The sequence below is a fragment of the Anomaloglossus baeobatrachus genome, chromosome 3 (assembly GCF_048569485.1).
Source record: "Anomaloglossus baeobatrachus isolate aAnoBae1 chromosome 3, aAnoBae1.hap1, whole genome shotgun sequence".
NCBI classification, from domain to species: Eukaryota; Metazoa; Chordata; class Amphibia; order Anura; family Aromobatidae; genus Anomaloglossus; species Anomaloglossus baeobatrachus.
The window spans coordinates 432,918,063-432,944,841 of record NC_134355.1 but is presented as its reverse complement, the minus strand read 5'-3'; the positions used below and the strand labels follow the sequence as shown (position 1 = coordinate 432,944,841).

At 43.5% G+C, this 26,779-nt stretch overlaps 2 long non-coding RNA genes across 3 annotated transcripts in view; one reads left to right on the top strand and one right to left on the bottom strand.

Annotated features, from left to right (window-relative positions):
• Positions 1 to 2,583: 2,583 nt before the first annotated feature.
• Positions 2,584 to 26,779, top strand: LOC142296600 (uncharacterized). 2 transcript variants are annotated; one of them, XR_012751656.1, is made up of 3 exons: positions 2,584 to 2,919; positions 3,070 to 4,395; positions 26,499 to 26,779. It is a non-coding gene; the product is annotated as an uncharacterized LOC142296600 (long non-coding RNA). The 2 variants fall into 2 exon arrangements; XR_012751657.1 differs by lacking the exon at positions 3,070 to 4,395.
• LOC142296601 (uncharacterized) overlaps positions 2,758 to 26,779 on the bottom strand; it is a 28,910-nt gene continuing 4,888 nt past the window's right edge. The window contains exons 2-3 of the long non-coding RNA XR_012751658.1: positions 5,195 to 5,243; positions 2,758 to 4,485 (exon numbers count right to left, since the gene is read on the bottom strand). This is a non-coding gene — a long non-coding RNA (uncharacterized LOC142296601). The remainder of the gene's footprint in view (positions 4,486 to 5,194; positions 5,244 to 26,779) is intronic.

Genomic DNA, 26,779 nt, shown 5'->3' with positions numbered 1-26,779 from the left:
GTGGCTGCCATGAGGTCATCAATGACGTGGCGGTTCCGGATAGGTCGCATGTGACGTCACTGATGACATGGCACTCTGCTATTGGACCTTGGTGGTTCCACCCTGGGTTTGGGGCGGACCCAGGTTATAAAAAGGGCTGGAGACAACATGGAGGTGCGCAGTCTTCACTTTTGCTCAGTCAGAGCACACCTCCATGTTAGAGCCTCATTGCGGCATAAGCCTATGTTGGGAAGCGGTAGGTAGGGTTAGGCGAACGGTGCCTGTCACGCCAAGATTCGTGGCTCGGCACATCAGGGTCAGGCGCCGTGCTTCCCTCCTGCCGTTCCAGTCTTGCTATAGCAGCCCAGTAGCGTTAACTGGGCTGCGGCTGCTGTGCTTCCTGTCCGATTGTGCCCCCTACGCACACGGACAACGCACCTGCTGCGCCACCTGCCTGATTGTGCTCCCTACGCACACGGACAACGCACATGCTGTGCCACCTGTCCAATTGTGCCCCCTACGCACACGGACAACGCACCTGCTGCTCCACCTGTCCGGTTATGCCCCCTACGCGCACGGACAGTGTACTCCAGGACCCCTGTGGAGTTAACAGGGTGTTCCTTATTTTCCTCGGCTTCCCGGTCAACGCTACTGGTGTACCCATCTGGCCTGACGTGTCCTACACACACGTGGCCAGTCGAGAGGTGGCCAGAAACGCTAATCGGAGGACCGCTCGGCTTGACATGTCCTACACACGTGGCCGACAGGGCGCTTTCGTGGCGGTCTTCCGGTCAACGCTACCTGGTTACCACCCGGACTGACGTGTTTCCTGCACACGTGGTTGGTGTAGCGCTAGGTGCACCAAAACGCTAATCAGGTTGTCGTCCGGTCTGACGTGTCCCAACACACGTGACCGGTTCCCAGAGTTCCTGGGTTATCTCAGAGCCATCCAGCTCTATAGTCTCCGCCTAACCCTCAGGTGCCAGCAGCTCCTTTGTCATCTGGAGCACGGTGGGCCCCGACTGGCGATTAGGATATATACCCCCTGGTCCTAATCTGCCGGTCCCCCCCGTAACAGTGGCCATAAAATAATCTAAGGTGTTTGGAGTCGTGTGCAGACTGATCCAGTGGACAGAATTGGCTGAAAATTGGTATGTATGCTATTCAAAACATAGGGAACCGAAAGGCATCTTAAAAAAAATATTTATACCAAAACTCCCCACCAGGTGAAAAAGTGGTGCTGTACTAGTGAGCGTGCCTTGCAACTCAGTCTGAAAGATAGAAACAAAAAAACAAAAAAGTGAGCCGCAGTATGAGATGGTATACATGGAGCTTGTGAGCTCATGTTCACACTGGCCATAAGTCAAAGAGAAACCAAGGGACAAATTGTGAAAACATACCCTGCTGTAACTAAATAAAAGCATAGTGCATATAAACATAGGGTACTTAGTAAACACCGTTTTTGATCAAAAAAAGCATAACGCTATCCCACCAACGCCAAGGTGTACCTAGTTGGGATAGTATCTACACTCTCTAATATTAAAACCTTACCATGGGTCTAAAATAGGCCTCAATGTGGCTAAGGGCTGAGAGTGACCGGGTCCTAACAGGACACACAGTCAGGGGATGCACAGAATGAAATGCCCAGCTCACTAAGAGGGAGGGCCACACCCTATTTGTACTGAATACAACAAAACTACATAAAAACAAAAAAGTGAGCCGGAGTATGAAATTGTACACATAAGCTTGTGAGCTCATGTTCACACTGGCCATAAGACAAAGAGAAACCAAGGGAAAAATTGTGAAAATATACCCTGCTGTAACTAAATAAAAACATAGTGCACTTAGTAAACACTGTTTTTGATCAAAAACAGCATAAAGCTTTCCCACCAACACCAAGGTGTACCCACTTGGGATAGTACCTATGCACTGTGCTTTTATTTAGTTACAGCAGGGTATGTTTTCACAATTTTTCCCTTGGTTTCTCTTTGTCTTGGCCCCTGAGTTTGAAGGGTCTCAAAACCCCCTCTGAAAAATAAGAAAACACCATTAGTATAAGTGATAGTTGAGGGAACCTGGTGCAGATTTTACATTAGGGTCCGAAGCTTTGGGTGATGACTCAAAGACAGCATTTGTTCTTCTATATTGTATACAGTAATGCAGAGAACAAAGCTGCAGTAATACTGTGTCAAAATCATTATTACAATGTGCTGTTGTCTGTGTCGCTACCCCTCCCCCACACTGATGTCAGTAGGTAGACTGCAGATGGCAGCAAGGAGGGGGGAGTATTCCTAGATCCCACCCCATTCACTGTTGCCCTATTTCATCCTAGCAGAGATGCTTCTCCGGAAAGTAGGTTTTAGAGCACAAGCGGATTTCTCTGAGGGCTTAGCTACTGTTAACCCATTCTTTGCAAGTGCAATGATTAGAAAAGCATTGTAATAGCTTTACTGATACTGTGTTACAATGATTTATACCAAGTTTTAACATTAGAATGAACCATTATAATATATTTCCATACATAATAATTAGAAAGACATTCAAACATCTTAATAAGAGATACATAGACATATCAGTCACTTAATGCTTAACTGCAGGGCACTGTTTATTGCTTCTGCTATATGACTGACTGTCCCTCCTATTCCTAACTACCTTGAACTGCAACTTTTATACTGTGTTCCTCATACAGATAGATTCATTTTTTTTCTTTCTTAATGCATTTTTTTCTCAGACCTTTCAACTGTACACCCTCCCCCCCCCCAAAAAAAAATAGGGGGGAGCAGGGCTACATAACCAGAGAGAAGAGAGAACTCACACCACAATTAGGGAAGGTGCTAAAATGATTTTGGTTATAAGAGAAAGCAATGCAGAGTCTGAAGACAGAGAGACAGATGAACAGAACATTGCTGGCAGGAACAATGAATGAGAGGAGGAAGAGAGGTAAGGAATGCAGGAAAATAAAAATCACAAAGCTGCAGAATGAAAAAATACATAAGGGGGAGGGGGATTGCTAGTGTAGGGACCACTGCAAAGGAAACTGTATACAGTATATGTGAATTGTTTCTGAAAGACTGGCTATGTAATATTCAGGATGTGTACAGAATGACTGATGTATCCAGCCCTGTGCACCCCCATACATTGCTGAATGTAAAGATACTTGACAGACTGGCTTTCAGGACTACATATCCAGGTATTTGTTCTACACGGTACCACAAGGTATGCATGTTTTTTCCTCTTGATTTGGACAGTGGCTCCATATGTATATACAGTATTTTATTATTATTATTTTTTTCAAAGAAATGCCTGCAATGATAACAAAGGGATCCTAGCCATTTCACATCTATACTGCAGAAATGCACAAAAGAGTCTACAGAGAAAATAAAGAGCGTTATTCAGACAAGATCAGGATCTGCACCATAAAATTACAACCTAAATACATTTCTACATGAAACATCACTATATAAAATATAAATAAAGTGGCTATTCAATCAGGTCGTGTACAGTCCATAGCTGTTTTCAGAAGCCGCAGTACTACTCAGGATGCATGCTGTGTATGGTATTGTGTATTATGTGCAGACTGTATTTCACATAGCTCCCTCTACTTCAATAAAGCTCTATTTACACAGACAATGAAGTCTTACACTGTGGTTCAATTGGGACGATGCGTTTTGTGTGGTGCTACGCTGTGACGCACTATGGCATCTAAAAAATGAAAAAGAGTTAAAGTTCCTGTATAATGTAGGCGAGCTTATCATTTTACATGGTGCATGTTGTGTGTGTTTAGCATGTCACACATTTTCAGTGTAAAGCTTTAGAATTCATTAACATAATGCCTGCCTAAAATCTGCTTGTGTAACCCTTAAAAACTAGCCTAAGTGAAGAGGGCGGTGATGTAATGGAGGATCGCCATCAAGTGTGACATCTGTAAGCTATAATATGGCTATACAGTCCATCTGTGCAGAGATTTGCAAGGGGGAGTTTTACTGTGGGAGTGCACTGGCCATAATTGGCAGGGTGACATTTCTAGATTCTTATTTCTTTACCAATAAATACTTAAATAGTCCAGATTCAATGCACGCCAAAGTTGCGGAAATAAATGTATAGTGTATAAACAAATACAATAATGGCAGTGTGAACATTTATTAACATTCTCATGATGTCTCCAATAAGCTGGTTCCTTTTAGGATGCTTAATAAATTTGATAGTGACACATTAATCTTTCAGCTAAGGGAAGAGCTAGTAGCCTGGCTTTCAGTTATGCATGGGTTGTTATTCCCATGAGAAGCAAACCTCTACAAGACCATTTGTGCACTGAACTGTAAGTGGCCATGTTAACGTGCATGGGAATAAGCAGCTGGCATGGAGTGAAGCCCCTCTCCCACAAGGTGGCTTCCAATATATTGATGTAGCTTCCAGGTAAGTTAGATCTAAAACCTTCATGCGCAGTCTTGGGGGAAAAACACAAGCTTGAAAACCCAGTTCTACACACACAGGAATTTTCGGTTGCTGTGATATTGTTAAGGAACACAACATATGCTTCACATTGACATTCAACATAACAGCCTATTCTTCATGTAATATGAAAATGAAAGGTGGACAAATAACGTGAACTGCTCTCCTGCATTTATTTTTAACGGACTTGTATTAGTTATTAATAAATTACATTTCCCCAGAATAAAGAAATCTAGAGCTGTCAGGAACTATGCTGTGTGGATATTATATAATTTTTCTATGGATGAGCAGAGAACATTCTTGTTTGTGTCAGTGAACTTTGAAGATCTGCAACATGAGCTGTTATTTTAGGGTAAAAGCACCACCAGAATTCTCCTGCTAATTTTCCGCCGCATATTATAACGTTAGCTCAGTAGAAGAGATTTTAGAAATGTCGTCTACACGGTATGGAAATTTTTCATGCGGAAATTAACCTGTAGCCCTGATTTTAAATCACCAACGTCAATGCACAGGGATGAAATTCAAGGCAGAATCTGTTTTCTAGACATACAAATTTTGAAGCAGTCTTGCTGCAGAATTTGAAGTAGAAATTTCACCCCATTTGCATTTAGAATGACCGTATGGTTGTCAAAATGATTGCAGACTGCACAGAGGTGTGCGCCATTGAGACAGGGAACAGAATACTTTACCTGCCCCTACAACAAGCTTCTATGATAGAAGAACAATTTATCGGGGTTACCTCCATGGTAATAAGGTTGGATACAGGTTTATAAATCATCAAACTTGTCCAGAGAATCCGTGCAGGAACGTTTCTGCAATAAAAGACACAAGATTTCAGCTCCGGGATTGCACTGACAACTGCTCTTATTTCACAAATATATGTATGACAGACTCTTCTTATGCAAGAATGATTTCACATACATAGCGAATGAGAGGAATCAATGCTGAATAAGCAACACGGCACCAACCAAAAGCCTTCATTGTGCTATGTCATCATTTTTATGTGTTGCTTCGTGCAGACTGTCATGCTTGAGCAAGTAATGTTTTATTAAGGATATAGCTGAATGAGTTTACAGTGGATTTGTAGCACCAAGCAATGTATACAAGATGATTTTCATCTCTAAAAATGCAGAAGGAAGAAAAAAAAACAGGAAGTGCAGATCAGCACCAGCAGGAGGCGACATACTTTTATCTATCTTGTCGTTTATCAGCCATCGTTTATATAACACAGATGCATATCACACATTGTAGAACACAATATAGCTGATTCATTAACAATGGTGCATGGGAAAATCCTGCACTAACATGGACTTTAGCAGACAATCTGCCCATAACAAGCGGTGATCGATGACATTGCAAATCAATTGCAGTATGTGCACCATATGAATGGTTATATGGTTTCATTGTTGGCAACACAACAACTATTTACAAAAGCGATGATTTTATTGTCTGCATAAAATATGTTATTAAACGAGAATTTACTTATCATGATCTGCAGAGTCAATGTTTACACAGTACAATTAGGCCAAGGTCACGTCACAGACTTTTTCCACTGTAAAGGTGGTGTCACACATAGCGACGTCGCTGCTAAGTCACCATTTTCTGTGAGGTAGCAGTGATGTCCCATCGCTGTCGCTGTGTGTGACATCCAGCAACAATATGGCCCCTGCTGTGAGGTCGCCGGTTGTTGCTGAATGTCCTGCTTCATTTTTTGGACATTGCTCTCCCGCTGTGAAGCACACATCGCTGTGTGTGACAGCGAGAGAGCGACGAACTGAAGCGAGCAGGGAGCCGGCATCTGGCAGCCTGCGGTAAGCTGTAACCACAGTAAACATCGGGTAACCAAGAAGCCTTTTCCTTGGTTACCCGATATTTACCTTAGTTACTAGCGTTTGCCGCTCTCACGCTGCCAGTGCCGGCTCCCTGCTCCCTGCATACGTAGCTGGAGTACACATCGGGTAATTAACCCGATGTGTACTCTGGCTAGGAGTGCAGGGAACAGGGAGCCGGCACTGGCAGCATGAGAGCGGCGGATGCTAGTAACTAAGGTAAATATCGGGTAACCAAGAGAAGTGCTTTCCATGGTTACCCGATATTTACCTTAGTTACGCTTCCACGCGTCGCTGCTGGCTGGGGGCTGGTAACTGGTGAGATCTGCCTGTTTGACAGCTCACCAGCGACCATGTAACGACGCAGCAGCGATCCTGTTAAGGTCAGATCGCTGGTCGTGATCGCTGCAGTCTCGCCATGTGTGACACCACCTTTAGGCTATGTTCACACAGGACAATTTTGCAGCGTTTTTTTCCTGACCAAGACCTGATCTTGTCGCAGGATGTCTCCTGTAAGTCATCTGCGATTTTTGTGGCGTTTTTAGAGCGTTTTTTCTGTGATGTTAATTGTCAAGACAATCAGGGGTTCAAAACTACCCGAGTGCCGGGCCGCGCCGGGATTGACCTCGATCCTCCGGCACTTGGGTTAAAAAAAAAAAAAAAAAAAAGGTAGAAAAAATAAAAAAGTAAAGCAAGCACGCTATACTTACCAGTCTCCGGCACAACTGTACCTGCTCGGTATATGCTAGAGTGTATGGGCTCCTTCCAGGTATGACGTAATTTCAACACACCCCTATCACATGGTGGGCAGGGGGGGGTCGAAGAATGATATAGTGAAAGCGAGAAAACATCCCCAAGCTCACTAACTAAGCTAGTCACGCCCACTAACCCAGCTGGTCATGCCCACTAACCTGGATGGAGCCCATACATTCTAGGCTCAACCATACCTGCTCCCGCGGCCCCTCCTACTTCCAGAGCTGCTCATTAGCCTTATGCATATTCAGTGCTTTCCCAGTGCATCGGTGTCTGTGATTGGTTGCAGTCAGACGCGCCCCCAGCCTGTGTGGCAGCGTCTGACTGCAACCAATCACAGACCTGATCTGCGGGTCTAATGTACAGTTTAAAAATAAATAAATGAAAAAAAATAATGTAGGTTCCCCCCATATTAAGATACCCAGCACAGATAAAACCCAAGGCTACAGGCTGCAGCACCAGCTGTCTGCTTATCTTGGCTGTGTATTAAAATAAAAGGGACCCCATGCTGTTTATTAATTATGTAAATAAATAATTAAAAAACAACAGCATGCGGTGTCCCCCAGTTTTGATACCCAGCCAAGATAAAGCCCACAGCTGGGAGCTGGTATTCTCAGGCTGGAGAGACCCAGTCTAAAAATATCAGCCTGCAGCCACCCAGGATTGTCACAACCAGTAGATTAGTAAATCCACAATAAAGCCTGTTTCAAACATGCAAGAAACACAGTCCATGGTCCATGTACAGATTATAAATTTTTCTACCCAAACTCGACAGCCTTATAGACATATATGATACTGTTAAGCTCGGCTCAGGGGACCTGAGGCCAATGTACATGGACCCCGGTTTACAGACATCTGAGTGAGGCTTGAATCAGTGACAAATCTTCTGTATTAGAGGGCATTCAGATGACTGTATAAATTGGTCCGAGATCAGACCACAAGGCTCGGATTGGCCGCACCTCTCCCCATCCGGAGAGCTGCATATTTTTCTATGCAGATGTCATGATCGGGACAGGAGAGCCACAGCAAATAAGGTATTGCGGGCTGATTTATACTGTCATCTGAATACACCTTTACGAAGAGTGAATTCCACATGAACTCATGCCAAAGCAAGTTTTGACCTTCTTGACAGAGCATCATTTTTCAAATCTGACATGTCACTTTGTGTAATAACTTTGTAATGCGTCTTCTGATCCCAGTGATTCTCAGTTTTTTTGTGACATTGTACTTTAGGTTAGAGGTAAAGTTAGGTCTATAAAATTTGGATTTGTGAAAATATTTGAAATTCATCAAAAATTTGGAAAATTAGCAATTTTGCAAGTTTGAATTTGTATGCCCTTAAAAGGGGTTATCCTCTACTTGGCCAACACTTTCTCATTCCCCATGTGCACCCCTCATAAAAATGAAAAAGCCTATACTCGAATCCAGTGGAGGCTTGGTTCCAGCACGTTCCTGGGGCCCATAATAATAATAATAATAATAATCTTTATTTATATAGCGCCAACATATTCCGCAGTGCTTTACAATCCAGGAGGATCATATACAAGCAAGTAACAGTTATAGAAGATACAATATTTAGATGGGAAAAAAGACAACCCTGCTCATGAGAGCTTACAATCTACAATGAGATGGAGGGGGGGAGGCAAGGTACAAGTGCTTATTTACAATGGCAATCCAGCCATCTCAAGGAAATGGGGGATAGATAATGGTTTCCTGGACCAGTTACCCAGAACCTTGAGATGCATTTGGGTGCCATAGAGTTTGACGTGGAGTTATGTTGTGAGAAGTTGTAGAGGGACTATGTGAATTTAGTTTGGCTAGGGAGTGTGATAGGCCGCCCTAAAAAGATGCGTTTTTAGGGTGCGTCTGAAGCTGAGTAAGTTGTGATTTGTCCTAACTTCTTTGGGTAGAGCGTTCCAGAGGGTTGGTGCAGCTCGGGAGAAGTCTTGGATCCGGGAGTGGGACGTTCGAATTAGTGTGGATGTTTGTTGAAAGTCATTTGCAGAGCGTAGAGAATGGGTGGGGTGATAGACAGAGAGAAGGGTGGAGATGTAGGGGGGTGCCACACTGTGGAGAGCTTTGTGGGTGAGAACAAGCAATTTGAATTGGATCCTATGATATATGGGCAGCCAGCGCAATGACTGGCACAAAGCAGAGGCATCAGAGTAGCGGTTAGCCAGATAGGTGACCCTGGCTGCTGCATTAAGGATGGACTGTAGAGGAGAGAGTCTAGTTAGGGGGAGACCAATTAATAGTGAGTTACAGTAGTCAAGGCGAGAGTGGATCAGGGCCACGGTGAGTGTTTTTGTCGTTTCCATTGTGAGAAAGGGTCGGATTCTAGAGATGTTCTTGAGGTGCAAGCGGCAGGAGCGGGCAAGAGATTGTATGTGGGAGGTGAAGGAGAGATCAGTGTCAAGAATAACACCCAGACAGCGGGCTTGCTGCCTAGGACTTATCGTTATGCCACACACAGAGAGGGAGATGTCAGGTTTAGGGAGGTTAGCAGATGGAGGGACATAGTTATGACACGCGAGTCCAGTCAGCGCCAGCTTCCTTCGCCCTGCCTTCGGATGGTTAAAGGGGTATTCCCATCTCCAATATCCTATCCCAATATATAGTGGGTATAATAATATTAGCAAATACCTCCAATTAAAAATGTTTTATAGCTCCTCTGATTCACTATGTCGCTTATCTCATGTTCAGGGTAATGCAGGACTTTAGGTGGTTACGACCAAACATATAGTCACAGTTAGTTAGTTACTCGTGGTCGTAACCATGGATACTTAAGGTCCTGCAATGATTTGAACATGAGGTAAGGAATATACTGAATCAGAAGAACTATACTACATAAATACATTTCTTATTGGAGATATTTGCTAATTTCATTATTACACCTACTACATATTGGGGTAGGATCTTGGAGATGGGAATACCCCTTTAAGTAATTAACAGCAAGTGAACACAGCCACTGCTTCTCACTTCCTGTTAATCCTGTGTCCGAAGGTGGGGAGAAGGAAGCCGGCACTGATTGGATGCATGTCTTACATGTCATAACAATGCCACATAGGCCCAGGGAACACAAGTTTCGACGTAGCTGAAACCGTGCCAGCACTTTTTTATTTTTATTGTGGCACACATAGGAAATGAGAAGGGGTTGTCCAAGTAGTAGATAACCTCTTTAAACTGGTTTTCTACTTTTAAAAAAGTGATCCCCAAATTAGAACTTATGTAAAATGACATCAAATACTATTCACCCTCCCCAGGTCCAGGGTTCTCTCCCAGGCCTGAAACACAATTAATAACACGCACGTGCCACGAGACCCGTATTTACCCTGCGTGTTGCATGTGGTAAGTACGTGCGGTCCACGTGTGTTCTACGTGTGCTATCAACAAGTTACTGATTATACAGTATATTCAGGTTTTTGAACATCTTTTTTCCACTTCAGGTTTTGCAAAACTGTCAAGTGGTTAAACGTAGTGACCTGACCATTCTTTATAAAGGATAATAGCAGAAAATGGGCAACACAACTTGTAATCCAATTTCTCCTGCATATAGCAATACCCCGTATATGGTAGGAAAGTACTGTTTTGCTCAAAAAAGAAAGGAGCGCCATTTGGCTTTTAGGCTATGTGCGCACTATAAAAGTGATTTTTCTCAAGAAAATTTCTTGAGAAACTTCTGGGAGTTGAAGATTACCGCACCTGCGGTAAAAGAACGCACCAAAACCGCGGGAAAAACGCATGCGTGGTTTTTCCGCAGGTTGGTCCCTGCGTTTTTTTTATGCTGAACTGCAATAAATAATATAGATAATAGATAGATAATCGATAGATAGACAGATAATGGATAGAGGGACAGATGGATAGATGAATAGATAGATAGATAGATGAGAAAGACCTATATAATGTCCCACCCCCCTGCATATTCTTAGCTGGCACCCTTTAGTGACTTTCATGTGGCACTAAAGGGTGCCTAGCCTTGTATTTAGCCAAAAACTAAATAAATAATTAAAAAAAAAATGACGTGAGGTCCCCTCATCTTTTGTAGCCAGCTAGGGTAAAGCAGACGGCTGCAGCCTGCAGACCACAGCTGGCAGCTTCACCTTGGCTGGTAATCCAAAATAGAGGGCACCCCACTCTGTTATTTTACATTAAATAAATAATTTAAAACAAAAACCGTGGGGGTCCCCCCCAAATTGGATCACCAGCCAAGGTAAAGCGGACAGCTGGGGTCTGATATTCTCAGACTAGGGAGGTCCACTGTTATTGGACACTCCCCAGCCTAAAAATAGCAGGCTACAGCCGCCCCAGAAGTGGCGCATCCATTAGACGTGTCAATCCTGGCGCTTCGCCCTAACTCATCCCGTTGCCCTGGTGCGGTGGCAAATGGGGTAATATATGGGGTTGATGCCAGATGTCTAATGTCACCTGGCATCAAGCCCTGGGGTTAGTGATGTCACGCGTCTATCAGATACCCAACATCACCAACCCAGTCAGTAAGAAATAAAAAATAGACAACAAAATAAGTTTTATTTGAAAAAACACTCCCCACATTCCCTCTTTCACCAATTTATTGACTAAAACAATCAAATCCTGGTCCGGCGTAATCCAATAAGGGGGTCCCAAGGCGATCCATACCATAGTCACTGTCCCAGTCAATGAAGAACAGAATGTTGCCCATTGGCTGGGAGAGCAATGCAGTGACCTGAGCTAACATCAATAGGTCAGCCCAGGTCACTGCAGAAGATGACAAGCGCTGCCATCAGGAGGTTACCAGAGATCATTAGCTGCTGTAATGATCTCCTGCAGTCCTGCCATCAGCGCTGTCACTGCCTTCTATGCCCGCCACGTTCTCAGCAGTATCGCGAGAGCCCGTGACGTCACCGCTACTGACAGTCTCGGGCCGCGGGCTTAGACGGCAGTGACAGCGGTGACGTCAAAAGGCAGGAGATTGCCACAGCAGGTAATGATCTCATCGCACCTCCTGACAGCAGCGCTCGGCATCCCCGCGGCTGCACGCACTGCAGGGTGACAAGCTGCTGATACTGCGGGCAGACACTGATACTGCTGTGCGTGCAGTTGCGGGGCTGGAGCGGGACACAGACTGCACGGCACCTGGAGGTCACACGGAAGCGCTTCTGTGCGGCGTGCAGGGAGTGTGACATGTGTGTTTACTCTGCTCCGCTTCCTCTTCTGTCATAATGACTCTACTTCCTGCAAAACCGCAGGCAGTGATGAGCATTACCGCAGGTAAATCGCGGCTATACCGAGGGTATACCGCACATCATTTGCTACCTGCGGTATACCCCCGGTATTTCGCGATTACAGCCATATGAAAAAGTTTGGGCACCCCTATTAATGTTAACCTTTTTTCTTTATAACAATTTGGGTTTTTGCAACAGCTATTTCAGTTTCATATATCTAATAACTGATGGAGTCAGTAATATTTCTGGATTGAAATGAGGTTTATTGTACTAACAGAAAATGTGCAATCCGCATTTAAACAAAATTTCACCGATGCAAAAGTATGGGCACCTCAACATAAAAGTGACATTGATATTTTGTAGATCCTCCTTTTGCAAAAATAACAGCCTCTAGTTGCTTCCTGTAGCTTTTAATGAGTTCCTGGATCATGGATGAAGGTATATTTCTATAGGACCATTCCTGTTTACAAAACAATTCCAGTTCAGTTAAGTTTGATGGTCGCCGAGCATGGACAGCACGCTTCAAATCATCCCACAGATTTTCAATGATATTCAGGTCTGGGGACTGGGATGGCCATTCCAGAACATTGTAATTGTTCCTCTGCATGAATGCCTGAGTAGATTTGGAGCGGTGTTTTGGATCATGGTCTTGCTGAAATATCCATCCCCTGCGTAACTTCAACTTCATCACTGAATCTTGAACATTATTGTCAAGAATCTGCTGATACTTAGTTGAATCCATGCGACCCTCAACTTTAACAAGATTCCCGGTGCCGGCATTGGCCACACAGCACCAAAGCATGATGGAACCTCAACCAAATTTTACTGTGGGTAGCAAGGGCTTTTCTTGTAATTCCGTGTTTTTTTGCCTCCATGCATAACGCCTTTTTGTATGACCAAACAACTCAATCTTTGTTTCATCAGTCCACAGGACCTTCTTCCAAAATGTAACTGGCTTGTCCAAATGTGCTTTTGCATACCTCAGGCGACTCTGTTTGTGGCGTGCTTGCAGAAACGGCTTCTTTCGCATCACTCTCCCATACAACTTCTCCTTATGCAATGTGCGCTGCATTGTTGACCGATGCACAGTGACACCATCTGCAGCAAGATGATGCTGCAGGTCTTTGGAGGTGGTCTGTGGATTGTCCTTGACTGTTCTCACCATTCTTCTCCTTCTCTGCCTTTCTGATATTTTTCTTGGCCTGCCACTTCTGGGCTTAACAAGAACTGTACCTGTGTTCTTCCATTTCCTTACTATGTTTCTCATAGTGGAAACTGACAGTTTAAATCTCTGAGACAACTTTTTGTATCCTTCCCCTGAACAACTACGTTGAATAATCTTTGTTTTCAGATCATTTGAGAGTTGTTTTTAGGAGCCTATGATGCCACTCTTCATAGGAGATTCAAATAGGAGAACAACTTGCAAGTGGCCACCTTAAATACCTTTTCTCATGATTGGATACACCTGCCTATGAAGTTCAAAGCTCAATGAGGTTACAAAACCAATTTAGTGCTTTAGTAAGTCAGTAAAAAGTAGTTAGGAGTGTTCAAATCAAGAAATTGAAAAGGGTGCCCATACATTTGCACCGGTCAAATTTTATTTAAATGCATATTGCACATTTTCTGTTAGTACAATAAACCTCATTTCAATCCAGAAATATTACTCAGTCCATCAGTTATTAGATATATGAAACTGAAATAGCTGTTGCAAAAACCCAGATTGTTATAAAGAAAAAAAGTTAACATTAATAGGGGTGCCCAAACTTTTTCATATGGCTGTACATTACAGTGAATGGAGTGAAATACCGGAGGTATACCGCAGCTAACTGCGGAAAAGAAGTGACATGCACATTTTCTCAAGAAATTTTCTCAAGAAAATCTTCAGAAAGAATTTTCTTGAGAAAAAAAATGCAGTGTGCACACAGCTATTTTTTGTCCCATAGGTTTTGCTGGAAAATGTCTGCAGAAAGATCACAAGCATTTTTCAAGAAATTTCCGCAGCAAAACCGCGGGTAAAAACGCCTAGTGCGCACAGGGCCTTAGCGTGCAAGAGTGGTTAGAATAGATTGTCGCATTTGCAGAGCTCCTGAATTGCCGAAGACCCTAAAAGGTGACCTCATTTTTGAAACTACACCCCTCAAGAACATCATTTCTCCCAGGTACTGCAATACACTGTGTGGTCATACAATACTGTTTTTGCGTATGTCAGCAATAATGCTGTCTCCTTCAGATGAGAAGAAGCTTTTGGCAGGGTCTAACAAGCCATTCTAGCTGGCAGAACCGTAGTCCATTGGTTGGCCTCAGGTTGCCAATGCGACCCATGAGCCGAACACGAGGGGGGAGCCCCGTTCCTCTCACCTCACTAAAATCTAAATAATGTGATCATTAGTGATAATGGCATCTAGTGTGTTCCAAGGCCCCAATCAGTGTTTGTGATGATTGTTGCAGCTGCAGCAGGATGTCAGCTCCAATATACAGCCGACACCCACTGCTGATTACGCCAGGTCAGCTCCATCACCATGCTCTACATGTACAGCGTTTTGGGGAGATGTTGGGAAGGGTTTAAAAATCTGTGAGAAAACTGAAACAGAGTTTACATTTTTAGTTTTGAAAGTCTGCAGTAAAGCTGGGTTCACACATAGCGACAGCGACATCGCTGTTATGTCACCATTTTCTGTGACGTAACAGCGACCTTGTAAGTCGCTGTTATGATCGCTGCTTAGCTGTCAAACACAGCGACGCAGCAGCGATCATAACGTCGCTACATGTGCAGAGAGCAGGGAGCCGCGCACACTGCTTAGCGCTGGCTCCTTGCTCTCCTAGCTACAGTACACATCGGGTTAATTAACCCGATGTGTACTGCAGCTACATGTCACAGTGCAGAGAGCAGGGAGCCGCGCACACTGCTTAGAGCTGGCTCCTTGCTCTCCTAGCTACAGTACACATAGGGTTAATTACCCGATGCGTACTGCAGCTACATGTGCACAGAGCAGGAGCCGGCACTAGCAGCAAGAGCGGCGGAGGCTGGTAACGAAGGTAAATATCGGGTAACCAGGGAAAGGTCTTCCCTTGGTTACCCGATGTTTACAGTGGTTACAGCTTTCCGCAGCTGCCAGACGCCGGCTCCTGCTCCCTGCTCGCTTCATTTCGTCGCTCTCTCGCTGTCACACACAGCGATGTGTGCATCCCAGCGGGAGAGCGACGACGAAAAAATGAAGCAGGACATTCAGCAACGAGCAACGACCTCACAGCAGGGGCCAGCTCGTTGCTGGATGTCACAAACAGCGACAGCGACGGGACGTCGCTGCAACGTCACAGAAAATGGTGACGTAGCAGCGACGTCGTTGTCGTCGTCGCTGTGTGTGACACCACCTTAAGTCATCAATTCCACACAGCTTTTCTCCACTACCTGTGGGTGGAGTTATCATTTATACATTGTATTCTACGTGGCTGCAGATATTCAATGCAGAATCTGCACTGAAAATCCCAATTCAATAGGTTGTAAAATCACCCTGTGGCTCTTTGTTTTATTATGCCTCTGTGTTAAGCTGGGTTCACACATAGCGACAGCGACAACGACGTCGCTGTTACGTCACCATTTTCTGTGACGTAACAGCGACCTTGTAAGTTGCTGTTATGATCGCTGCTTAGCTGTCAAACACAGCAGAAGCAGCAGCGAACATAACGACGCTGTGCTACAGTATACATCGGGTTAATTACCCGATGTGTACTGCAGCTACATGTGCAGAGAGCAGGGAGCCGCGCACACTGCTTAGCGCTGGCTCCCTGCTCTCCTAGCTACAGTACACATCGGGTTAATTACCCGATGTGTACTGCAGCTACATGTGCAGAGAGCAGGAGCCGGCACTGGCAGCGAGAGCGGCGGACGCTGGTAACGAAGGTAAATATCGGGTAACCAGGGAAAGGTCTTCCCTTGGTTACCCGATGTTTATCCTGGTTACAGCTTACCGCAGCTGCCAGACGCCGGCTCCTGCTCCCTGCTCGCTTCATTTCGTCGCTCTCTCGCTGTCACACACAGCGATGTGTGCATCCCAGCGGGAGAGCGACGACCAAAAAATGAAGCTGGACATTCAGCAACGACCGGTGACCTCACAGCCGGGGCCAGGTCGTTGCTGGATGTCACACACAGCGACAGCTACGGGACGTCGCTGCAACGTCACAGAAAATGGTGACGTAGCAGCGACGTCGTTGTCGTTGTCGCTGTGTATGACACCACCTTAAAACAGACCAGTGTCAGCTTTGTACAAATGGTCAGGTGTCAGATAGTACTGTATATGTTTTTGAACACGACAAGACGTCGACAACAGAATCTTCACATGATAGCTTATACATACCATGTAATGAGTAAAAAAATAGATGTCCGCTCACCTATAGCCGAAGGGGGAACCACCGCATCCAGGACTTGTGCACGGAATGGGAAACCGGCAATCCAAGTAAGTAAAGGAAGGAACTCCAGCAGCAAAGTCCAAGGATAATAAAACCAAATTCTTTATTGATTCATATTAAAAATTACATAAAAATATCCAGACAGGGTCCTATGCAAACAGAGGACGCGTTTCGAACCGGATGGTTCTTAGTCAGTCTCTGAGACTGCCCAGAGACTGACTAAGAACCATCCGGTTCGAAACGCGTCCTCTGTTTGCATAGGACCCTGTCTGGATATTTTTATGTAATTTTTAATATGAATCAATAAAGAATTTGGTTTTATTATCCTTGGACTTTGCTGCTGGAGTTCCTTCCTTTACATACCATGTAATGAGTCCCTGATTATCCTAAAACACTAAGCAGAGAGCTATGGCTACATTATACATAAATTAATACTTAAAATGTGTATAAACTTGTGTTTATTTAGGATATTTGGATAAACCTGATGTGAACAGATCCTTCGTGTTAACCTACTTTAGTATAAGGTCCTTGTATTTCATTTTATTTTCAAGTACCACATCTACAGTTAGGCCCGTTTCACACGTCAGTGAAAAACAGTGACGTTTTTCACTGGCGTGTAAAACACGCACATGTCCCTGCGTGTGCCGTGATTCACGGCACACAGGCGTTGTCTAAGTGCAATCCAGGCTCCGTTCTCCGTGGCCCGTGATTGCACTTAGAAAACTACTCACCTGTGCGCGCTCCCGCTGTCCATGGTGCTGATCGCTCCCGCGGTGCAGCATCCGGCCGGCGCTGACCCCCGCAGCAGCTGCTTCCGGGTCGGCTGTGTCGCGCATAATGAATATGCGCGACAGTAATGAGCCGGCTTAGAAGCAGCAGGGAGAACGGGCTGCAGCGGACATCGCTGGACGCCGGGTGAGTTAGGCTCTGTGCGCACTAGTGCAATTTACCCGCGGATTTACCCATATACATATAGACCAGTCAGGGGCCTAGAAATTTCTTGAGAAATGTCTGCAATCTTTGTGCAGACATTTCCCAGCAAATTCTATGAGAAAAAAAAATAGCTGTGCGCACTGTGCGGATTTTTCTCAAGAAATTTCCTTGAGAAGAATTTCTCGAGAAAATTTCTTGAGAAAATGAGCATGTCAATTCTTTTCTGCAGGTACCCTGTGGATTTCGGCAGTACAGCCTGCAAAATCCGCAAGGAACCACCCGCGGGAAAATCGCGGCAGATTCGCGGCTATTCCGCGGCAAATCCGCATGCGGATTTGGTGCAGATTTTTTCCGGAGGTCCGGAAATCTTTCACTCCCAGAAGTTTCTCAAGAAATTTTCTTGAGAAACTTCACATTTCTAGTGCGCACATAGCCTTAAAATGATTTTTATTTTAAAAGCACGTTTTTTTCTGGCACGTGTTTCACGGACCACACCACTGCGTGGTCCGTGGAACATCAGTGATGCCAGAAAAAAATGGACATGTCTCCGTGCGGCAAACACGCACACGCGGGTACGCCGCACGGAGACACGTGCAGTGAAAAATCACTGACGTGTGAGCAGACCCATTCATTATAATGGGTCTGCGTATGTCAGTGATTCTGGTACGTTTAAAAAAAAGCACAAACGTACCAGAATCACTGACGTGTGAAAGGGGCCTTAAAAGGAGGCTAAACATGTAGCCTAAAGGGTGCTTTACATGCTGCGACATCGCTAGCGATTGCTAGCGATGTCGAGCGCGATAGCACCCGCCCCGTCGTATGTGCGACATTTGGTGATCGCTGCCATAGCGAACATTATCGCTACAGCAGCGTCACACGCATATACCTGTGCAGTGACGTCGCTGTGACCGCCGAACAATCCCTTTCAATGGGGAGGTGCGTTCGGAGTCACAGCGACGTCACTAAGCGGCCGCCTAATAGAAGCGGAGGGGCGGAGATGAGCGGGACGTAACATCCCACCCACCTTCTATCTTCCTCATTGCCGGTGGACGCAGGTAAGGAGATGTTCGTCGCTCCTGCGGTGTCACACATAGCGATGTGTGATGCCGCAGGAACGACGAACAACATCGTACCTGCAGCAGCAACGATATTAGGGAAAGGAGCGACTTGTTAACGATCACCGTTTTTGAACGATTTTGCGATCGTTGATCGTCGCTCCTTAGTGTCACACGGTGCGATGTCGCTACCGGCGCCGGATGTGCGTCACTAACGACGTGACCCCGACGATATATCGGTAGCGATGTTGCAGCATGTAAAGTACCATTAACTCCCTATTTCCTATGTACACTGGTGCTTCACCAGACTGGATCTTGCAGCAATTCATGTGCTTCCTATGCAGTTATATTAAACTAAATTTCAGCCATAATTTCTGAAACAAATCTGATACATGTGAATATAGTCAGTGGTAGACTGAATGTGTGTGGCCACCTTTATGCCACAAACATAGACCTCTCTCCTCAAAATTGGTGGGGGAATCAGCAATTTTACTTTTAGCAGTAAAGTATAATCACAGATTCTGTAACCAGGGTTTGGCTACCCCCATCTGAAAGCAGCATAATGTAGAGACAGAGTCCCTCATTCCAGCGATGTGTCACTTAGTGAGCTGTTTGCTGTCATTTTGATAAAATCACTGTTTTATCTTGCTACAGATCTAGCAGTAATTTGAAAGTACAGCAGGGTTATAACAAGCTCATGCATCAGCTGGACTACCTGGCAGCAAGCTGTCCTCTAATGGTGATCTTCTGCTAATTAAACAGTGATTGAATAAAAACCTACAAATAAGCAGCCCAGTGATACATCACTGGAATCAGGATCTCTTTTCCTTCATCAAACTGCTCTCAGATTAGGTGCCAAAAACCTGGCGACAAAGGCCCTTTATTAAAGGTGTTTTCCTGTCATTTTTTTTTTATTTACTTTTTTGTTGATGAAGAATAAGGCTATGTGCCCACGGGACAACGTACCCGCGGATTTTGCTGCAGGTTTGTCCGCAGGTTTACCGCAGCTGCTCCCCAGAATCTGTAGCTATCCATTACTGCGGTATATCTGCAGAGTTGTTGCGGTAAACCTGCGGAAACAGTCCTGATTTCGTGCAGAATTCCTGCCCTGTATCTCCATAGTGGAGGAGCGGGAATTCGGCAGATATTTCTGCATGAATAATGGACATGCAGTTACGTGCGGCTGCGGGACATCCGCAGAATATTCCGCAGCCGCACATACCGCACCATTGATACAGCATTCCCCAAATCCCATAGGATAACATGGGGTGTTTCTGCACTTGTGCAAACCTGTAGATTTATCTGGAAAAAACATAAATCTGGCAAAATCCGCGGGTACGTTGTCCCGTGGACACATAGCCTAAGAAAGCCTTTTAAATCCCCTTTTCTTATTTTTACATCCCCTCCCACTGAACTGCACGCATCACAGAATACAAACATTGCAGCCGCGCTTTAATCTGCACATGACCTCTACCCTCCCTACCAGTTTGCATGATATGTCTCTGGAGCTGTATAACTTTTTGATGTTCGGGACAGTAGGGTCTATATTTTATTACACAGACAGTACACAGCTACATACAATGGAGTGAAATTAATGATAGTACTCTTAGCAGTAACCATAGAAGTTAATCAGATTTTAGCTTAAATTTCTCAAAGGCACTTTAAAAAATGAACACAGTACTAAAACCCGATAGGTAGCTGTCGGACCTAATTCAATTCTACAGCGTAAGGTAACCATGCTATTGTTGCTTTTTTAAAAAAAAAATAAATAAAAATACAAAACAGCAGCAGAACAAGGGAAAATTTTCCAATATACCTTTTTAAAGAAAAATACCATATACACATATGTACCGACCATTCACTCAAACACTTCTCAGATCTGTCTTAATCCAGGGGTCGAATTACGGTACAACCCCTGCCTCTAGAGAGAGGGAAAAAGAACAGGAAGGGAGGAAGGAGGAGGGAGTGCCGGGAGGCCACAAAGCAATAAGAAACAATGTGAAAATGCTGCCACTTCTAGTGTCAATAGCCTGCAGAGAGAAAAACTGTGAAAAATGCAGCCATATCAACAATAGTTTTCCTGGTGCACACAAGATCACTTATCCTGAAAGTTACCTGAAAGTATATAAGCAGCTTTAACAGATCATGTTTAACTCTTCTGTGGAAGAAGCAACGAGTGGGATGAAGACGTGGCGAGGAATAGATAGGGGAGTATATATTATTTATTTTTTCACAGTGCAGCCATATGTAAATTTAATGGCAGTCTCTCAGAATAAATTGACTGTTCAAACAAAACACAGACGCTCGGTGCAACCTTCGCATACTGAAACAGTTCAGTGCACCTTCCCACCTACTTGTTTTGCGCCTATCAGCATCCCCTCTTCCTTGCTTGACAGCTCTAAATTTACAGGTTGGGGATAGAAAACAAGTGTGTGGGGTGGAGCATCAAATTTCCAAGCCACGGCAAGGGTGCCCAGAACATATGCTTGGTTTGAACAGTCTTTTTGTGCTGACAGACTCAGTGAAAAGAAAAAAAAATGGATATTCTCAGATCATAAATGATTTAGTTCCTTGAGGACTGGAGTTGTTAAAAACATAATTAGTTGCCACCCAGAACAAAGCAAACAAACCTTTCCTAAAGATTTCTCTGATTTGTTCTGATGAGATGAGATCTTGTTCTTAGCAAATTAAACAGCTTCCGTATGGTGCTTCATTGAGGCTGTCTGAATATGGCCTAAGCTTCTTACAAGCTTATAGCTGGCATTTTTGGCTTCTGGGTGGTTAATAGAACTGATTTTTTTTTCTTTATTGGTGCATTAAAACTATGCAGGTAACATGATCATTACTTTTACGAAACTGAAAGTCTACATTTCCAGTACAAATGAATGCAATCTATATTTTGTAAACAGCCTTTTTAGATTAGCAGAAACTGAATACAATGTTTTCAATGGAATGGCCAATAAAATGCCCTTTTCTTAAGAAATAGAGGTAATTTAAAAAACATAACCTCAATATTCACCTCTGACTCACTTAAAAATGAAAAGAGGAAACACTGGAAACAAGAAAACAATGGGAAATACCCAAAACCTTACTGTAGTTGTTAAGAGCATAACAGTTCCTGTGTCGTAGACAAGCACTAATGCTAAAAAGGAAGCAGGCACTTCAAAAATCTCACATGCTTCTGCTTGGGATCATTTTCTCTCCAACCCTGGTCATGACATCACACACTGCCAGGATACAGTAAACGCAATGGGTAAACATCCAGACTCCTTCAGAGACAAGGAAATAAAATGTATACATTAACTGTAATTTCATATAGTTATGAAAAGCTTAGTAGACTACTCTCTTCAGTAGTGTATAACAATGTCAAGCAGCCATATGTACGTCAAAAGTATAAATGTCCGTTCCATGGAAGCTTATGGTTACTGTACAAATGTCTAGATATTTTATTTTCACATGTGAACGATCAACTGTAGGGCCATATGACATTTTAACCTAGCCTAAGAGGCAATGTGTAATGGAATACTCCTTGGAGAATATATTGTAATATAACTCCGAAAACTGTGACAGATGCTCCATAGAGAAAATGTGTCAGTGACATACATCTCTGTCTATTAAAGAAGGTAGACTGGAACAATAGATAGCCTACATGAATACTGTGCTGCTGCTATACATAGCTTCAAAGTACATCTGTAGAATAGGGAGCGGTATATATAATTCACAGCTTACTCATGAAAAACGAGTGGTGCTGAACAGCAACCTTGTAATACAGGAAAAACAGGAAAACCTAAACACTGGTATGGAGAAAAGGAGGAAAAGGAAATGGTGACTGATGTTACCATTTTTCTCATTAGCAATTCCTTTGGTAATGTTAGAAAGTTGATTTTGCCAGCCTTGTTGTACAACAGGAATTCCTTAGATTACCAAAACTAAAACGTGTAATTGATTGATTAAAAAATAGTGAAGGGGCGAGCACTACAGTGCTCAGTACTCATAATGATGAGTGCTCTTTGCTCTACTCGAGCAGGTCGGACACTCTAAACGTGCTCAACTGGAGTAATGAGTATAATGGAAGTCAATGATTGAGCAGTCTGGCTCACCACCCACATACAGCCAGCCATAAACAGAAAACTTCCAAGGGAGGGAGGGCATATTTTATTTTTTTACAGAGCTGCTACCATGAGCGATTTTTTTCCTCAGCCCTAATTGGACCGAGAAAAAAAATCACAGCATGCTTCGGGTGCAATCCGATTTGTTTTCACTCGCACCCATACAAGTCTATGGGTGCGAGAGAAACATCGCACTGCACTCGCATTACACCAAAGTGCAGTGCGATAATCGCATCAGCTGATAATGGAGGAGATAGGGAGACTAGTCCCTCCCTCTCCTTTGCAGCTGTCCTTCGATCGCAGGAGCACATTACAGTATAATGACACTTGGCTTACACTCGCAGCAGAGCAAAGCTGAGGGTCATTAGCATCTCGCATCGGATGCGAAATGCCCGTGTGTTCTTAGCCTTATACTTACTATTGAGCCTATACACCGCTCTGTGAGAGCAAATGTACCGACCCAAGGCTTATTATTGAGCCCGTACACTGCTCTGTGCGAGCCGCCCACACAGGAGCTGCACACAACAGTGTACTCGGTGTTTTGAAAAAATAGATGGCAGTTTCGGGACTCGAATCCTCACCAATCGCAACACTATACAGCACCTCGAATATAGAAAAACATCTATGAAAATGAGTTAAAGGGAACCTGTCAGGTCCAATATGCACCCAGAACCATGAGCAGTTCTGGGTGAATATTGGTAACCCCTGCCTAACTGTCCCTGCATCTGGGAGCATGGATAAAGAGATCTTTAGAAAAAGCATTTTTAAAGATCTTTTATCGTATGCTAATGAGCATGGGGACTAGTCCCAAGGGCGTTGCTTCCCTTGCTAGTCAGCCCCATTAGCACATTAGTACGTCCATGTGGGCGTGCTAACATGCTAATTTATGCACAGCATCAGAGGATGATCTCACTCACCTCTCCGCTACTATGGCTGGTCAATACAGAGAAAAAAAGGGAACCAGCACGATCTGAAATTGGCATGCATCAAATAAAAAGTGAAAATTCACAAATTTATTCCAACTGTACTATGATAAAAAAATGAGATTTTTAGCAAATAATTGATCAATTTTTTGAGCCACCCCTGCCAACGTCACGGCAAATCTCAATAGGGGGGTCCTACTCTACATTCTGTATTTCATGTGCCATGCGGCCTCCTAGATAAAGTTAAAAGCAGAACCATAATAGAGCACACATACCTGTAACCTGTATATATAACCGCTTCTATGTTGCAAAAAGGCACTTGTGGATAGAGACCAGCCCAGGTCCCAGCATGTGGAGCAAGCCCTACACATACCAGGACTATATCAGAACTGATCCTCCCAGTGTCAAACAGCAACCATTGATAAAGGCGGACCAGATCCAAGAAAAAATAGATGGCAGTTTCGGGACTCGAATCCTCACCAATCGCAACACTATACAGCACCTCGAATATAGAAAAACATCTATGAAAATGAGTTAAAGGGAACCTGTCAGGTCCAATATGCACCCAGAACCATGAGCAGTTCTGGGTGAATATTGGTAACCCCTGCCTAACTGTCCCTGCATCTGGGAGCATGGATAAAGAGATCTTTAGAAAAAGCATTTTTAAAGATCTTTTATCGTATGCTAATGAGCATGGGGACTAGTCCCAAGGGCGTTGCTTCCCTTGCTAGTCAGCCCCATTAGCACATTAGTACGTCCATGTGGGCGTGCTAACATGCTAATTTATGCACAGCATCAGAGGATGATCTCACTCACCTCTCCGCTACTATGGCTGGTCAATGCTGGTTTTCGGCTCAGTGCGCATGGATCAGAAGTCACCGGACTTCTGGTCATGCGCACTACTTTAGTTTTAGTTTAGTTTAGCCGTGATGCGTACAGCCGGCTTCATAGTGTGCATGACCCAAACTCCGGGGTCATGCACACTGAGTTGAAATCCAGCGTCGGGCAGCGATGGCAGCGGAGAGGTGAGTGAGATCATCCTCTAACATGCTAATGGGGCCAACTATCAAAGGAAGCAACGCCCTTGGGACTAGTCCCCGTGCTCATTAGCATACGATAAAAGATCTTTAGAAATATTTTTTCTAAAGATCTCTTTATCTATGCTAGTAGATATAGGGACAGTTAGGCAGGGATTAGCAATATGCACCCAGAACTGCTCGTGGTTCTGGGTGTATATTGCATCTGACAGGTTCCCTTTAAGCTTTAAAATTCATCTTTAAAAAAAAGAAAAGAAAATTATTTTGCTTTATCAGCTCTTCAAGCTTAGATGTTTTAGGTGCACAGTAACACTGCATGACATGGACTGTGAACTCTGTTAGGTATTAATCTACTAACATGATTTCTAATGCCCAACTGTTTTCAACAGCAGTTCCTCCACCTCCCCAAAATGTATATTAACCCTTTAGTTGACTGCATCCTCTAAGGGGTCTTGAGCTATAGTGCTGCCTTTTTGAGGGCTCTTATTTGTATTATCTCCTGCAGTCAACTGCAACCATGACTATGTTTACAGACAGGTATAATATATCTTTGTACAGTGTTAGCCAGTACAGATAAAAAAAATTGTTTAAAAGATCTGAAAGTCCTCAGTGGTTGATACCTTTTAATGGCTAACTGAAAAGATGGTAATAATAGCAAGCTTTCGAGAATACGCAGGTCTCTTCATCAGGCTCAGGAAATAATATTTTGTGTTATACTGATCCTGATAAAGAGACCTGAGTAGTCTCGAAAGCTTGCAATTATTACCATCTTTTCAGTTAGCCATTAAAAGGTATCAACCACTGAGGACTCTGTTCTTTTAAACAATTTTTTTATGTTTACAGATGGACCGGACTTCAAAGCCATGTCTTTTGTGGCAGCCGGGTTCCTAACAAAAATCTCATACACAGCACTGCTACTGTATACAACATGCCTATACAACATCACATATCCTGTAAAAAAAAAAAAAAAAAAAAGTTTCATCATTAAGGCTCATTGCAGACTGGTTATTAGGGAATTATACCTATATATTTATATAGTATGTTTCGTAGCCTTAGGCTGTGTGCCCACAATTAGTTTTCGATGCTGCGTATTTTTCCTGCATCAAAAAAGCAGCATCTTACAGCTCCAGCAAAGTGGATAGGATTTCTTGAAATCTCAGACTCACAGTGTTTACTCATTGTAAACTGACCTGCGGTGTGTGTTTCAAACCTGCAACATGTCAACTTCTCTTGGGGATACATGAGTTTTATGTTTGGATTTTCCCCATACATTTGCATTAAATGGAGAAAATCTGCAAATTAAAACTGCACTTGATTTTTTAATGCATTTCCATTGCGGAAACGCATCAAAAACACATGTTATATCTACACAAGTATATCAATAAAGTTTGGTCAGTGCCAAATACCTGGAAGTATCACACACAAATCAGCTTTATTGAAAACATGACATATCAACAAGAGACAAAAAAGTAACTTCAAATATGTGATAAAAAAACACGATAAAAAAGCAAACTAAAAATTATATTAAAAAAAACCCCACAAATGACCTAATTTAGATAATAGATGCAGAAATGATGAGGAAAATCAGCAACATCAAAAGCTCATTGTGGCCACGTAACCTAAAAATACAAGTCCATTAAAGTTGAACCTAACATGTTGATCCAAAGGAAGGCAAAAACCCATGAGGCAGATGACAATTGTCCCTTTCTTATGAGAATAATTGCTCTGCGACTCACTGGATTGGTGTAGAGAGTGATCAATGCTTAAAGGTAAACACAAATAACTATGCTGATTATATGTTTTTTGTTGTTTTTTTACAGTGATTGTCACCTTTGCATTTCCTGAGGGTGAAGACAAAACTACTGGAGTGCAATTATGTCCTAGCCATTCTCTATTCTAATGAAAACTGTATTTATTACGTAGAGTAGTTTTCCATATTTCAATAAAAAGCTAAATTTGGATAACAAATCACAAAATGAAACCACAATTATCAAACAACAGACAAATCTAATGCTACAACATGCGGGAGATTTATTAATATTGGCACATTTCATCTAGAACAATGTTTTGTGGCCTGTAATCCGTATTAATTTATGATACA